This window comes from Bombina bombina, chromosome 2 (assembly GCF_027579735.1).
Source record: "Bombina bombina isolate aBomBom1 chromosome 2, aBomBom1.pri, whole genome shotgun sequence".
NCBI lineage: Eukaryota > Metazoa > Chordata > Amphibia > Anura > Bombinatoridae > Bombina > Bombina bombina.
In genome coordinates this window covers 1,243,360,158-1,243,372,735 of record NC_069500.1, presented here as the reverse complement: position 1 = coordinate 1,243,372,735, position 12,578 = coordinate 1,243,360,158, and the positions used below count along the sequence as shown (strand labels likewise).

Below are 12,578 nucleotides of genomic sequence, written 5' to 3'. Positions count from 1 at the left end.
ACAGATCTGTTCGTCCGTATGCAGCATTATACACTCCACTGAGTGTTTAATGCCTGCCCCTTCACTCGCGCACGAGCGAAGGGGCTGTCAATCACAGAGAGAGATAGAGAGAGAACTCTCGGGGGTTTTCTCTTCGCCACCTCAGAGGCGAAGAGTGTAAGAAGCAGCGGTCTAATGATCACTGTTTGGATCCAATTATTCTTTTTTTTCCCATCATTGATGAAGTACTTTATTTCTCTTGTTAAGTGTATCCAGTCCACGGATCATCCATTACTTATGGGATATTAACTCCTCCCCAACAGGAAGTGCAAGAGGATTCACCCAGCAGAGCTGCTATATAGCTCCTCCCCTAACTGCCATTACCAGTCATTCTCTTGCACCCAACGAATAGATAGGATGTGTGAGAGGACTGTGGTGATTATACTTAGTTTCATACCTTCAATCAAAAGTTTGTTATTTTATAATAGCACCGGAGTGTGTTATTCCTTCTCTGGTAGAATTTGAAGAAGAATCTACCTGAGTTTTTCTATGATTTTAGCCGGAGTAGTTAAGATCATATTGCTGTTTCTCGGCCATCTGAGGAGAGGTAAACTTCAGATCAGGGGACAGCGGGCAGATTAATCTGCAAAGAGGTATGTAGCAGCTTATTATTTTCTGACAATGGAATTGATGAGAAAATTCTGCCATACCGATATAATGTAAACTCAGCCTTAAATGCAGTAGCAGCAACTGGTATCAGGCTGTCATGTATGTATATTTTACACTTCAGTATTCTGGGGAATGGCACTTCACTGGAATTATACTGTATGCATAAAACTTTAGCCTAATTTGCAGGGACTAGCAACAGGCTTTTTAATAACACTCAATTTATTAATGTTAAACGTTTTTTGCTGGCATGTAAAATCGTTTAATTTTCTGAGGTACTGGGTGAAAAAATGTTTTGGGCACTATTTTTTTCCACTTGGCAGTCGTTTTATTTAATTTATGACAGTTTACTGATCTCTCTCACTGTTATGTGTGAGGGTGAGGGGCCTTTTTTGGTGCTTTTGCTACGCATCAAAAAATTCAGTCAGAAGTTTATTGTCTTCCCTGCATGATCCGGTTCATCTCTACAGAACTCAGGGGTCTTCAAAACTTGTTTTGAGGGAGGTAATCACTCACAGCAGAGCTGTGAGATTGTAGTTGACTGTGATAAAAAAACGTTTATTTCTGTATTTTTTTTTTTTATTTTTTTTTCTGCTATCAGGGTTAGTTATCCTTTGCTAATGGGAGCAATCCTTTGCTAAAATTGTGTTTTTTACAAAGATTTGATGCTATAACTTTTCAGTTTATTAATTTTCAACTGTCATAACTTTTTCTGTGCTTCTTATAGGCACAGTACGTTTTCATATTATAGTAAATTACTTGAAAAGTATTTCCAAGTTGCTAGTTTATTTGCTAGTGTGTTAAACATGTCTGATTCAGAGGAAGATATCTGTGCTATATGTGCTAAAGCCAAAGTGGAGCCCAATAGAAATTTATGTACTAACTGTATTGATGCTACTTTAAATAAAAGTCAATCTGTACAAATTGAACATATTTCACCAAACAACGAGGGGAGAGTTATGCCGACTAACTCGCCTCACGTGTCAGTACCTGCATCTCCCGCTCGGGAGGTGCGTGATATTGTAGCGCCGAGTACATCTGGGCGGCCATTACAAATCACATTACAGGATATGGCTACTGTTATGACTGAAGTTTTGGCTAAATTACCAGAACTAAGAGGTAAGCGTGATCACTCTGGGGTGAGAACAGAGTGCGCTGATAATATTAGGGCCATGTCAGACACTGCGTCACAATTTGCAGAACATGAGGACGGAGAGCTTCATTCTGCGGGTGACGGTTCTGATCCAAACAAACTGGATTCAGATATTTCAAATTTTAAATTTAAGCTGGAAAACCTCTGTGTATTACTAGGGGAGGTGTTAGCGGCTCTGAATGATTGTAACACAGTTGCAATACCAGAGAAAATGTGTAGGTTGGATAAATATTTTGCGGTACCGGCGAGTACTGACGTTTTTCCTATACCTAAGAGACTTACTGAAATTGTTACTAGGGAGTGGGATAGACCCGGTGTGCCGTTCTCACCCCCTCCGATATTTAGAAAGATGTTTCCAATAGACGCCACCACACGGGACTTATTGCAAACGGTCCCTAAGGTGGAGGGAGCAGTTTCTACTTTAGCTAAGCGTACCACTATCCCGGTGGAGGATAGCTGTGCCTTTTCAGATCCAATGGATAAAAAGTTAGAGGGTTACCTTAAGAAAATGTTTGTTCAACAAGGTTTTATATTGCAACCTCTTGCATGCATTGCGCCTGTCACGGCTGCAGCAGCATTTTGGTTTGAGTCTCTGGAAGAGACACTTGAATCAGCTCCATTAGATGAGATTACACACAAGCTTAAAGCCCTTAAGTTAGCTAACTCATTTATTTCAGATGCCGTAGTACATTTAACTAAACTTACGGCTAAGAATTCCGGATTCGCCATTCAGGCACGCAGAGCACTGTGGCTAAAATCCTGGTCAGCTGACGTTACTTCTAAATCTAAATTGCTTAATATACCTTCAAAGGGCAGACCTTATTCGGGCCCGGGTTGAAAGAAATTATCGCTGACATTACAGGAGGTAAAGGCCATGCCCTGCCTCAAGACAGAGCCAAACCTAAGGCTAGACAGTCTAATTTTCGTTCCTTTCGTAATTTCAAAGCAGGAGCAGCATCAACTTCCTCTGCACCAAAACAGGAAGGAGCTGTTGCTCGCTACAGACAAGGCTGGAGACCTAACCAGTCCTGGAACAAGGGCAAGCAGGCCAGGAAACCTGCTGCTGCCCCTAAGACAGCATGAATCGAGGGCCCCCGATCCGGGAACGGATCTAGTGGGGGGCAGACTTTCTCTCTTCGCCCAGGCTTGGGCAAGAGATGTCCAGGATCCCTGGGCGTTAGAAATCATATCTCAGGGATACCTTCTAGACTTCAAATTCTCTCCCCCAAGAGGGAGATTTCATCTGTCAAGGTTGTCAACAAACCAAATATAGAAAGAGGCGTTTCTACGCTGCGTACAAGATCTTTTATTAATGGGAGTGATCCATCCGGTTCCGCGGTCGGAACAAGGACAAGGGTTTTACTCAAATCTGTTTGTGGTTCCCAAAAAAGAGGGAACTTTCAGGCCAATCTTGGATTTAAAGATCCTAAACAAATTCCTAAGAGTTCCATCGTTCAAAATGGAAACTATTCGGACAATTTTACCCATGATCCAAAAGGGTCAGTACATGACCACAGTGGATTTAAAAGATGCTTACCTTCACATACCGATTCACAAAGATCATTACCGGTATCTAAGGTTTGCCTTTCTAGACAGGCATTACCAGTTTGTAGCTCTTCCATTCGGATTGGCTACGGCTCCGAGAATCTTCACAAAGGTTCTGGGTGCTCTTCTGGCGGTACTAAGACCGCGAGGAATTGCGGTAGCTCCGTACCTAGACGACATTCTGATACAAGCTTCAAGCTTTCAAACTGCCAAGTCTCATACAGAGTTAGTACTGGCATTTCTAAGGTCGCATGGATGGAAGGTGAACGAAAAGAAGAGTTCTCTCTTTCCACTCACAAGTGTTCCCTTCTTGGGGACTCTTATAGATTCTGTAGAAATGAAGATTTACCTGACAGAAGACAGGTTATCAAAGCTTCAAAATGCATGCCGTGTCCTTCATTCCATTCAACACCCGTCAGTAGCTCAATGCATGGAGGTGATCGGCTTAATGGTAGAAGCAATGGACATAGTACCCTTTGCACGTCTACATCTCAGACCGCTGCAATTGTGCATGCTAAGTCAGTGGAATGGGGATTACTCAGACTTGTCCCCTACTCTGAATCTGGATCAAGAGACCAGAAATTCTCTTCTATGGTGGCTTTCTCGGCCACATCTGTCCAGGGGGATGCCATTCAGCAGGCCGGACTGGACAATTGTAACAACAGACGCCAGCCTACTAGGTTGGGGCGCTGTCTGGAATTCTCTGAAGGCTCAGGGACAATGGAATCAGGAGGAGAGTCTCCTACCAATAAACATTCTGGAATTGAGAGCAGTTCTCAATGCCCTTCTGGCTTGGCCCCAGTTAACAACTCGGGGGTTCATCAGGTTTCAGTCGGACAACATCACGACTGTAGCTTACATCAACCATCAGGGAGGGACAAGAAGCTCCCTAGCAATGATGGAAGTATCAAAGATAATTCGCTGGGCAGAGTCTCACTCTTGCCACCTGTCAGCAATCCACATCCCGGGAGTGGAGAACTGGGAGGCGGATTTCTTAAGTCGTCAGACTTTTCATCCGGGGGAGTGGGAACTTCATCCGGAGGTCTTTGCCCAAATACTTCGACGTTGGGGCAAACCAGAGATAGATCTCATGGCGTCTCGACAGAACGCCAAGCTTCCTCGTTACGGGTCCAGATCCAGGGATCCGGGAGCGGTTCTGATAGATGCTTTGACAGCACCTTGGACCTTCGGGATGGCTTATGTGTTTCCACCCTTCCCGATGCTTCCTCGATTGATTGCCAGAATCAAACAGGAGAGAGCATCAGTGATTCTAATAGCGCCTGCATGGCCACGCAGGACTTGGTATGCAGATCTAGTGGACATGTCATCCTGTCCACCTTGGTCGCTACCTCTGAAACAGGACCTTCTGATCCAGGGTCCCTTCAAACATCAAAATCTAATTTCTCTGAAGCTGACTGCTTGGAAATTGAACGCTTGATTTTATCAAAACGTGGTTTTTCTGAGTCAGTTATTGATACCTTAATACAGGCTAGGAAGCCTGTTACCAGAAAGATTTACCATAAGATATGGCGCAAATACTTATATTGGTGCGAATCCAAGAGTTACTCATGGAGTAAGGTTAGGATTCCGAGGATATTGTCTTTTCTACAAGAAGGTTTAGAAAAGGGTTTATCCGCTAGTTCCTTAAAGGGACAGATTTCAGCTCTGTCCATTCTTTTACACAAACGTCTGTCAGAAGTTCTGGACGTTCAAGCTTTTTGTCAGGCTTTAGCTAGGATCAAGCCTGTGTTTAAAACTGTTGCTCCACCATGGAGTTTGAACTTAGTTCTTAATGTTTTACAGGGGGTTCCGTTTGAACCCCTTCATTCCATTGATATCAAGTTGTTATCTTGGAAAGTTCTGTTTTTAATGGCGATTTCCTCGGCTCGAAGAGTCTCTGAGTTATCTGCCTTACATTGTGATTCTCCTTATCTGATTTTTCATTCAGACAAGGTAGTTCTGCGTACTAAACCTGGGTTCCTACCTAAGGTGGTCACTAACAGGAATATCAATCAAGAGATTGTGGTTCCATCTTTGTGTCCTAATCCTTCTTCGAAAAAGGAACGTCTGCTACACAATCTAGATGTAGTCCGTGCCCTGAAATTTTATCTACAGGCAACTAAGGATTTTCGACAAACGTCTTCCCTGTTTGTCGTTTATTCTGGTCAGAGGAGAGGTCAAAAAGCTTCGGCTACCTCTCTCTCCTTTTGGCTTCGTAGCATAATACGGTTAGCCTATGAGACTGCTGGACAGCAGCCTCCTGAAAGAATTACAGCACATTCTACTAGAGCTGTGGCTTCCACTTGGGCCTTTAAGAATGAGGCTTCTGTTGAACAGATTTGCAAGGCTGCAACTTGGTCTTCTCTTCATACTTTTTCCAAATTTTACAAATTTGACACTTTTGCTTCTTCGGAGGCTGTTTTTGGGAGAAAGGTTCTTCAGGCAGTGGTTCCTTCCGTATAAAGAGCCTGCCTGTCCCTCCCGTCATCCGTGTACTTTAGCTTTTGTATTGGTATCCCATAAGTCAGTGTTTTTCAACCAGTGTGCCGTGGCACACTAGTGTGCCGTGAGAGATCCTCAGGTGTGCCGCGGCAGACTGACAACAGTGTGACATATTTTTTAAACTTTGCTTGTTTTTTACTCCCAGTGCAGGGGTAGTTTGTAGGAGGCATGGCATAACAGCACAATACATACAGTATGTGTTTGTGTGTATGTATGTGTGTATATATACATATATTAGGCTACAATGTGTGATTTTTTAAAAATTTTAGGATGGTGGTGTGCCACAGGATTTTTTAATGTAAAAAAGTGTGCCACGGCAAAAAAAAGGTTAAAAATCACTGCCATAAGTAATGGATGATCCGTGGACTGGATACACTTAACAAGAGAAAACATAATTTATGCTTACCTGATAAATGTAATGTACTCAGGCAAGCATCTGATAAGTTTTTTTTTGTATTGAAAGTAACCACAGGGACACTTTTCCTTCTACCCCACTGCCTTTTCCTCTTGATTACATAGCTTTTCTATAGCAAATACTACAGTATTGACAAGATCAGTATAGGTGACATTTTTTTGCAGACAAAATCAGCTATTTCAAATGATTGTTCGCTTTATCAAGCTAAAGGTCACAAATGTTTAGTTGTCCAAGTTACTACCCCATGACATTTTGTTTAATAAAAAAAAGCGGGGATGGCTGCACACCGAGTGAGCTCCGTATGGCTCTTGGGCTAATCACCCATAGCAGAGCACCTATACAGCCCAATCTAGCTGCAAACAGGAGCGGAAGGCACAGCAGTAGTGTGCATGCAGGCGGATCCCAGCGGAATGTAAAAATAGAGCCAATACACACCGGAGAAGCATCTGGGCGGAGGACAACGCCACGTGAGTAGGCCGCAGGCAGGCCATTCTTAAAATCACACTAAACATACCCAGTACACGGCAGCTCACAGAAAAGCGCCAATGAATATAGTAAGCCCCTAATCTGCTGTAATTAGAATTTGTTACAACTATTGTTTTCCATTGTCAATGTTTATATTTTGTAACTTTAGAGTACGCTTTATAGCTTGTTTTTAAAAAAAAGCAGTGCTATGGAGAACAAAAGTAACCCAGAAATTAGAATAATGGATATACTTTGTTATCCTAGGAAGAGGTCTACATTCCACCTTGCATTGATACCATTCGGTTCTTTTGTCTGTAAGAAAAATATCCATTTTGTTTCTTTAAATAATAGGTTTTTAAACCTATTTCCACCTCTAGGGGCTTTCGGAATATAATCTATTGCCTGAATTTGAATGCACTAGTGGGGTTTTGATGTTTATGAAAATGCTTGGCTACTCTAGTCCTAGGTTGCTCACTTTGTATGTCATTAAGGTGTTCTCTTGCTCTGTCTTTTAACATTCGACTCGAGCAACCTACATACTGTTCTTTGCATATTGATCAAGTAATTTGATATATTATGTATTTTGATGTACAGTCTAACCGATATTTTATTTTATACTCTTTCTTTGTAGTTGAGGAGGTAAAAATATCACCTGTTTTTATATAGGAGCAGGTTAAACATGGGTGATGGCCACATTTATATCATCCTTTCTTGGATAACCAACACTCTTGTTGTCACCAATTGTTGGTGATCTTTTTGCTATATATCTGCAACCTGTCAACGATATCTTTCAGTATAGGATCGGTCTGTAATATATTTAAATTACTTTTTATGATGTTCCTTATACTATTAAACTGCTTGCTATATGCTGTTATGAAATTTATGTGCTGTAATTTCTGTTTATTTGAATTTTTTCTTTTTGTTTTTCTTGTTTTCAATAAAGACTTTCTGTTCATTTTTCTCACTTCCCTCTTGATTGATTCTAATTCTACTGTGTTATAGCCACTTTCTATCAACCTATTGATCAACTGATCTGAATGTTTATCATAGGCCTCTAATGTAGTACAATTTCTTCTTATGCGAATAAGTTGTCCCTTCGGGACTCCTTTTTTTCAAATGTGATGGGTGACATGAGGTTTCCTGTTATTTACTTACAATATAACTCAGTAGAAATTCTCTGATGATCTGCATCTCCTTATTTTATTGTATTAATTTTGTAAACTGTATATAGCTGCTATTAGGATAGACAGTACCTTATACTCTGGATGTTGCCGTCCTGGATTCTTTGCTTAAGCATTCACCGTGGTCTAGCTCCGTATCCTACTATGTTGGTCTTCCCCAAATTCCACATCATCAACAGGTAGATGAGAATTACATTCCACGTCAACAACAGGTAGATGACCTATTACATTCAGCAGCTGCAAAAAGCGTTGCCCCGCAAATCGCTTACAAACCTTCCTTGGGTCTGTCAAATATATCCAAGCACAAGTGAAAAAAGAAGTGAGTCAGGGCAACAGGCTTAAAAAGTAAAACTTAATGTTTATTGCCTGTACATAAGATATTAAAATGTATTCATCGGTGATATCCAGTAAAAACATTGAGAACCAGGGCAGCAGCGGTCTAACATGTTTCAGCTCCTGCCTTACTCATAGACACCTAGAAGGGGTGGTGAAGGGGCGGTGACAGGGACAGCATGCTTCGCACACTCGAAGCATTTTGGATTTTCAAATTGAAAACCAGGGTTCCAGATAGTATGAACGTACAAACTCATCTAATAAATTGCTGGCACTGATAAACTTATGTAGGAACGTTTTAACACCAGTGGGTTAACTGTTAACTGATCATTATATATTAAGTATTATATCACATAAATTCACGGTTTACGATATAGATGAATATTTAACTAGCATTTACTTATTTATGACTAACACTTGAGATGTAAGACATTAGGACAGAGAATGTAACTTTAGCTATATATAGTACATATACATGTTAGAACATCTGCTACCTCTCTAAATCTGGTTGCTAGTTAAATCTATAATTAAAAATCAAACAGGAAATGTTTTTCAGAAGTTATCTATTTAATATTTATGGTAACTATTGGTGTATACTGAATTTTATGACAGATTGGGTTACTAATGCATTATGCTATAATATGTGAATTTATCCTTTTGTAACCTAAGCATTTTGGTTATACTAACATAATATATATACATGTTTTTCAACTGCTTTGTACTGTATTTCAAATGTTATAATTCTTCTATAAAGGTGCCATATTAAAGGCACAAGCTATGGAGGACTCTGGTGCATTGGAGGGTACTCCCTCTTTGCCCTCTTTGCCTAAATCCAATGCCTGTGTTTATTGTGAGGAGGCCACAAAAAAAGAATTAAGGCCCTGAGGGTAGCTAATTCATTTATCTGTGATGCAAATATGCAGTTTATTCGTTTGAATGCCAAGACATCAGGCTTCTCTGTTCTGGCCCGGAGGGCCCTGTGGTTGAAGTCATGGTCTGCTGACATGACATCCAAATCTAGATTACTTTTCCTCCCATTTAAGGGAAAGTTTATTTTCGGTCCACGCCTGGACTCTATCATATCCATGGTCACGGGGGCCAGAGAAATGATATGCCTTCCTAGAGTGCTTGAGGGATCTCTCCTCTCTAGGAGTAATTGTACCGGTACCTCTATCAGAAAGAGGTCTAGGGTACTATTCAAACCTTTTCGTGGTCCCAAAGAAGGAGGGCACATTTCGCCCGATTCTAGACCTAAAGTGCTTAAACAAGTTTCTGTCGGTCCCATCGTTCAAGATGGAGACCATATGGTCTATTCTGCCCTTAGTTCAAGAGGGTCAGTTCATGACTACGATAGACTTGAACGACGCTTACCTTCATGCGCCAATACACAAGGATTAGTCAAGTTCCTAAGATTCGCCTTTCTGGACCAGCACTTCCAGTTTGTAGCTCTCCCCTTCGGTCTGGCCACTGCTCCAAAAGTCTTTACTAAGGTTCTGGGAGCTTTGCTCGTGGTGGTGAGATCCAGAGATATTGCAGTAGCACCTTATCTGGACGACATCCTGGTCCAGGCTCCATCCTGCCGGCTGGCAGAGGACCATTCGAGAGCTCTTCTACTTCTTCGATTTCATGGATGGAAGATAAACTCAGTAAAGAAAAACAAAAGAACAGAAAGGGCGCCTCATAGTGTAGCCAATAAATGTGTGACTTAATATTGACTAATAATAGAATAATACTCACAGAGTATAGCGGCAAAGATAATGCAGAGGATAGCGGTCAGGGAACTCAGCAGTGTCCCAGTAAACTGTGCACCAACGAGGGCAGCTCCTCTTGAAATCAGTGGTAGATTCGGTAGTCTGTGAAAGGTAAAGACAGAGGGCGACTCCTAGTGCAGACAGGTAATATGTATGAACCCCCTTAGATGGATCCCAAATAGGTGGGTACTCACAATATAAAGCGCACACGATAGTGCAAGTAACGCTTACTGAGAATATTATGGTGTCCCAGTACACATATAAGCCAGTCAAAAGGTTTTTTCTCCGGTAACCGATGCAGGCAGCAGATACAAAAATAGGAGACTCCAGATATAAAGTTTTAAAAAAAGCTTTATATGACGGTAAAATAACAATAACATGCAGTAATAATAACAGATGTTAAAGATAAAATCAGTAAAAACTCGCTACGCGTTTCTCAGCGTTATTGATACTGATTGCAAGCTGGAGACTCCTTTTAAACCGCTGTAGACCAATAATAAATAAGAAAACACCATTTGTAACAGGTGATAGGTAATCTGCTCTAATACAAACATATGATAATGGTCTTTATACATTTTTCGCTACTTAGTCAAAAACAATTAATACAGACTTCATATTTATCTGATGATCTTGTAAGTAATACAAATAGCAGAATTATCTTGTTAGCAAATACAAAGTAATAAATGCTTAGTGTGCTTAAAACAACGCTATGTACCAAATATAAATAAGACAAATCGACAGTATTGTTAGTACAAACAAATGCAAACAAAACCTGATGTTAATCGCGGGACCGGCTTAAATAACATACATTGAATGATTTGCGTATGAACATGTAACTATATTTACCCAATGCGAAACGATACATAATGTGCAGATATGAGTAATCTAAGTAATCTAACTTAGAAGAAGTATTTTCTCCGTTATGCATATCAAGCATAAAACCGGAGTGTGGGTGTGTGAGTTGTAAGCCAATGGTGATTCTCTGAGCATAAGGAAGGAATGGGCGTGTGTAAGAAGTGAGCCAATAGTAATTTTTTTAAAACAAAATAAGTGTCTACCCATATAAATTCAATATAACAAACTAACGTTGGCATTGATAGATAAAATTATACCTAAATAATAAATGTGTATCAATTAATAGAACAATAAATATAACAATAATAAAAAGAATAAATATATTATGTAAATTAATATGTGAACAAAATCCATAAATATGGCTAAAAACGCTCGCAATATAGCTAGATTATATGTGCTAAATAGTTAATAGAGTGTAAAACGAAGAAAGCCAAAGATTACTCATTGACTGTAATTAGTAATATATTGTGTAACACTCTCATAGAAAGAGAGTAGATCGCTGAGAGTTAGAAATAGAGTAAGTAAAAATAAATGGAAGAATAATAAATAAATAATTAATATAAGAAGATTATAAAAAAGTAAAGTGATGGGAATTAAATAGAAAATGAACAATTTATGATATACTGTGTATCAATGTCATAGAAAGTAAATAATCGTTATAGATTAAAAGCAATAATGCTAGATATAGAAACCAATTATAGAACAATATAAGGAGATCATGTGATGATATATTATATTATGATAAGAAATGATTATAAAGTGAACACTTGGACTAATGTGAAATGTAATGGAATTAGGGATGCACCGAAATGAAAATTCTGGACCGAAACCGAAAATTCAGGATGCCCTTGGCCGAAAACCGAAACTGACTTTTTTTTCAAAAATGATTTTAAAATATTTTTTTTCTATAATTTTATTATATTAGAGTTTTTAATGAATTTAATGGATCTGAAATAAAAAAAACTACAAGCCAGTAAATACATAACCATTAACCACACTGAAATTGGACAGAAAAATAACTTTAAAAAGCAATATAAATAATAATCTGTTAAATCTGTTTCTGTTATATGTGAATGAGTGAAGAATAATATATTGTTGATTATTTAATATCAATATACAGTCTTCATTCAGTTCTATGTAAAAGAATCAGATTTAAGAGATTTTCTTTTGGTTTACTAGTTATCCAAATTAAGTATAGTCCTATAAAACCTTTCTATCTATGCAAAACAGTAAAGGCTAGATAATTCAAACTTGCAAGAAATGGTTTACACTGCAGTATTAATATTTATTGGCAGATCAGGAATACTGCATGTGTAATAGTTATGTTATACAGTACACAGCTCACACACACTAATTACAGACTAAATAACAGCACAACAAAGTCACACATGTGGTACACACATTAAGTAAAAGCCCTGCTTACATAACTGTTTACTAGGGATTTAAAACGTAGAAGCTTTGTCTATTACTGCAATTATTCAGCATTTTGTGGAGGAAGAGTTGCTCCGGTTCAGCAGTTTAGCTCTGTTAGAGACAATGGAGGTTTGATTTACAGCAGCATAACACAGAGCAACCCCCCTCTACCTCCTCACACTACACAGCTGTAAATCAAACCTCCGATGTCTCTCACGGAGCTGAACTGCTGAACCGGAGCAACTCCTCTTCTACAGCAGTAAGCAAACAGTACACCGGAGCCTTTCAGAACAGGAAGTGCAGATTTTGCAAAAATAGGA

The 12,578-nt window shown here is 39.5% G+C and overlaps 1 protein-coding gene across 1 annotated transcript in view; it reads left to right on the top strand.

The window, feature by feature from the left end:
- NSUN7 (NOP2/Sun RNA methyltransferase family member 7) overlaps positions 1 to 12,578 on the top strand; it is a 340,200-nt gene that overhangs the window by 318,171 nt on the left and 9,451 nt on the right. The gene's annotated exons all lie outside the window — the stretch shown is intronic.